The following is a 3,851-nucleotide window of genomic DNA, read 5'->3' on the forward strand; positions in this document are numbered from 1 at the left end:
CACCACGCCAGGCTAATTTTTTGTATTTTTAGTAGAGATGGGGTTTCACCGTGTTAGCCAGGATGGACTCGATCTCCTGACCTTGTGATCCGCCTGCCCCGGCCTCCCAAAGTGCTGGGATTACAAGTGTGAGCCACTGCGCCCGGCCACAAATCCTTATTTATTAACTCATATAAGATAACAATAATAAACCCATTACATGTTAATAATTTTTGACTGCTTTATCAAGAACATTCTTATGTGAAACCAGCCTTTTCAATGTGCAGTGGTGAAGAATGCATTCAATACTAATTGGGTGCCACTGCCTTGATTTATGTAAAGCCACAGCAGTTTTGCCCCCATTGCTTTTGCACTTCCATGCAATGTGTCAACTCTGTCAAAAGGGCAAATAACGTATTAGAATTATTATGAAAATCGTTTGACCTCATCTATGCCCTGAAAAAATATTGGGGACTCCCAGGATTTGTGGACCACACCTTGAGAACTATTATGTTACTCAATGGCTGGCATACGGTAGGAATCAGATAATTAGTATGGACTGAATGGAGAGTCCTGGGAGCTGGGGAGGAAGTGGGAGTTGGGTGGGAACATATGGAGCCTTTCAACCCAGGTGAAATTTAGGGATTGTCCACCTGCTCCCCCATTCCCCATGTCAGTGTAGACAGATGTGAGTCATAGTTTGCAAAATGCCTCTCAGCTGAGCCAGGAGCCCTGGTTTCCTTGCTGGACCCACCCCTCACCCCCTCCTTCCGAGGCAGGCAGGCAGGAATGCGGGGGAGAGGTGGCTGCAGCTCCACCGCCCCCATGGGGGAGGAAAGTGCCAGACATTTCTTCAGGACCATCCATCAAGTGCAGGCAGGCCTCTACCCTGACCTCCCAGGCCTCTTCCTGGAGTCCGCCCTGTAGGACCTGGACGTAGGGTGGCCACTGGGAGCTTGGAGGTCTGGCGTGCCACTACTCCCTGGTACACAGCTGGCAGTTTGGGATGAAGAAAGGACAAATTGCTCACCTCCTGTCCAGTGACTCTTCTTGTTTTGTGCTTCCCACCCACCCTTTTTGGCCCCAGTCAGGCTCAATTTATTTGGAGAGGGAGCAGACATGGTTCAGTCCTCTCACCAGCCAAGCCACGGATGAACAACAGTGGGAAGGCCTAACCAAGAGTGGCTGTCCTGTCAACCACAGCTACTGAACTTCCTGATGGGCCCTGGTGGCCCTGTAGCCTCCCGTGCCCCAGTTCCCCTGCACAAGGGTAGTAGACAGCCCCTGAAGAGACTGGCTATGATAAAGAGAGCTGTGAGGCCTAGAAAGTTAGATCAGGGTGGAGCTGGGACAGCTACGGGAGTTGGGCTCTGGGGAGAGGAGTCTTAAATGAGGTGGGGAAGAGGAGCAGGGAGTGGACGACTGAGGAGCTCCAGAAGCACAATTCTAGGAAATTGCCGGTCAGATCCTTCCGGGGCAGCCTGGCTCCACTGTGGCACCGGGAGGGGAAGGGGCTGTGCGGCGGAGGTGAGGAGGGGCCTAAGGAGTCGATAATTTCAGCAGCCCGAGAACTTTCACTGGAACTAAGGAGATTTCCTTCCGGAGGAAGGCCCCTGAAGCCAGGAAGAACTGGGAAAGCCATTCCTGAGGGGGCAGGAGGGTAGCAATAAAGCCCTCCCCGCAGGCCGGGGAGACCGTCTTGTGCCAGGAACCTCCGCCCACATGGGAGGGGCAGTCTAGCCTCTCAGTTTCCCGGGCTGTCCCGCCTAGTACGTTTGGGAGGGATGGGGGCCACAGGGTTTCCCCAGAGTATGGTAAGAATAACAATAATAATTGGCATTCAATTATGCCTTGCAGTTGACACCGGCTTTCACATACATTATCTCATCAGCCCACGTGACGCCCCTGGAAGAGTGGGGCGGGCTGAGAAGGCAGCTCAGCAGGCGGGTGGGAGGGCCAGCTGGAGGCTGTGCAGAGGCAACCCCCGCCCAGCCAGCCCCGAACAAGGCCAGGGCCTGGAACAAAAATGGAGCTGACAGAAACAGACAAATAACCTCCTCCCCCACCCGCTCTTTTCTCTACGTCAAAGGGTTTGAGTAATTTATTTATCATAGCAGTATATTTAGTAACAATTATTTTTAAAAAAGATTTATACCTTTCAGGACAGATCCGTGGAATCTAATTAAGCAGAGGCCAGTTTTGCAGACTGAAAGTCAATTTTTTAATTAAATTGCAGGAGCTATAAAAATAAATAAATTAACCATTTATTTATAGAGAAGAATACTGTCCAGGGAGATTTAATCTCTTTGGGTTGAAACGCAAGTAAGATTCCAGGTGAGGTGTTTACCACCAACATGAAGGGTCGGGATGAGGATGAATTTGGTGTTGCACAAAGCCAGGAGAGAACGCTCTGGAGGAAGATGAGCCCACATCCCGTGCCTGCTCCCAGACTGCATTCTACCAGGAACAGGGGAGGTGGTGGCAAAAACCTGCTTGATTGTACTTCAGACCAAGGTTAGAGAAGTAGTGAGAGAGTCCAGATAGGAAAAGACCCCAGCCACCTACTTCCGTACCACATCCACTGGCACCAGTGAGTCAGAGGATAGGCTGGTTGCCCTTTAAGAACCTTTCCAAAGGGAAGATTCCATAATCAGGCACATCTGTTCATGACAGTGGCACCCTGTCTAAAACTGATGCAATCATCCCAGCATGACTATCTGCCTTTGGCTTCCAAATGTGGACTACATATGGTATGCCTTGGCTATTGCATGTCCGATGATCAGGTCAGCCCACTAAACTTCAGGCAGGCTAAAACTAGGCCAAAATACCATGCAGATCTCAGTGTTCAAAACTGGCACAATAACACTCCTCTATCAAATGAGAGGCAGTGCAAAGTTGGGTAAGAGACTGGACTCTGGAGATAGCCTGCCTGGATTTAGATCCCAGCTCTGTTACTCATAATCAATGTAACCTTGTGCAAACTACTCAACTTCCCTCTGCCCTCAGTTTTCTATTCTGTAACTCAGTAATGATCATAAAACCTACTTCATAGGTATGTTTTGAGAATTACATGACTTGGCCGGGCGCGGTGGCTCAAGCCTGTAATCCCAGCACTTTGGGAGGCCGAGACGGGCGGATCACGAGGTCAGGAGATCCAGACCATCCTGGCTAACACGGTGAAACCCCGTCTCTACTAAAAAAAACAAAAAAACTAGCCGGGCGAGGTGGTGGGCGCCTTTAGTCCCAGCTACTCCGGAGGCTGAGGCAGGAGAATAGCGTGAACCCGGGAGGCGGAGCTTGCAGTGAGCTGAGATCTGGCCACTGCACTCCAGCCTGGGCGACGGAGCGAGACTCCGTCTTAAAAAAAAAAAAAAAAAAGAGAATTACATGACTTAATAATTCCTGTTACATCCTCAGAACACTGGCAGGTAATAACAATTAGGTAAGTGTTTGTTGGTATGATTAAGAGTCAACATTATACAAACCATAAGGCTAGATTTTTTTTTTTTTTTTTGAGACCGAGTTTCACTTTGTCTCCCAGGCTGGGCTAGAGTGCAGTGGAGCAATTATAGCTCACTGCAACCTGGAACTCCTGGGGTGAAGTGATTCATCTACCTCAGCCTCCCGAGTAGCTAGGCCTACAGAAGCACACCACCCCCACCAGCTAATTCTTTTTTTCTTTTTTGGAGATGAAGTCTCACTCCGTCACCCAGGCTGGAGTGCAATGGCATTATCTCAGCTCACTGCAGCCTCCGCCTCCCAGGTTGAAGCGATTCTCCTGCCTCAGCCTCCCAAGTAGCTAGGATTTCAGGTGCCTGCCACCAAGCCTGGCTAATTTTTGTATTTTTAATTAGATGATGATGATGATGATG

This window comes from Colobus angolensis, unplaced genomic scaffold (assembly GCF_000951035.1).
Source record: "Colobus angolensis palliatus isolate OR3802 unplaced genomic scaffold, Cang.pa_1.0 Scaffold77, whole genome shotgun sequence".
Taxonomy (NCBI): Eukaryota; Metazoa; Chordata; class Mammalia; order Primates; family Cercopithecidae; genus Colobus; species Colobus angolensis.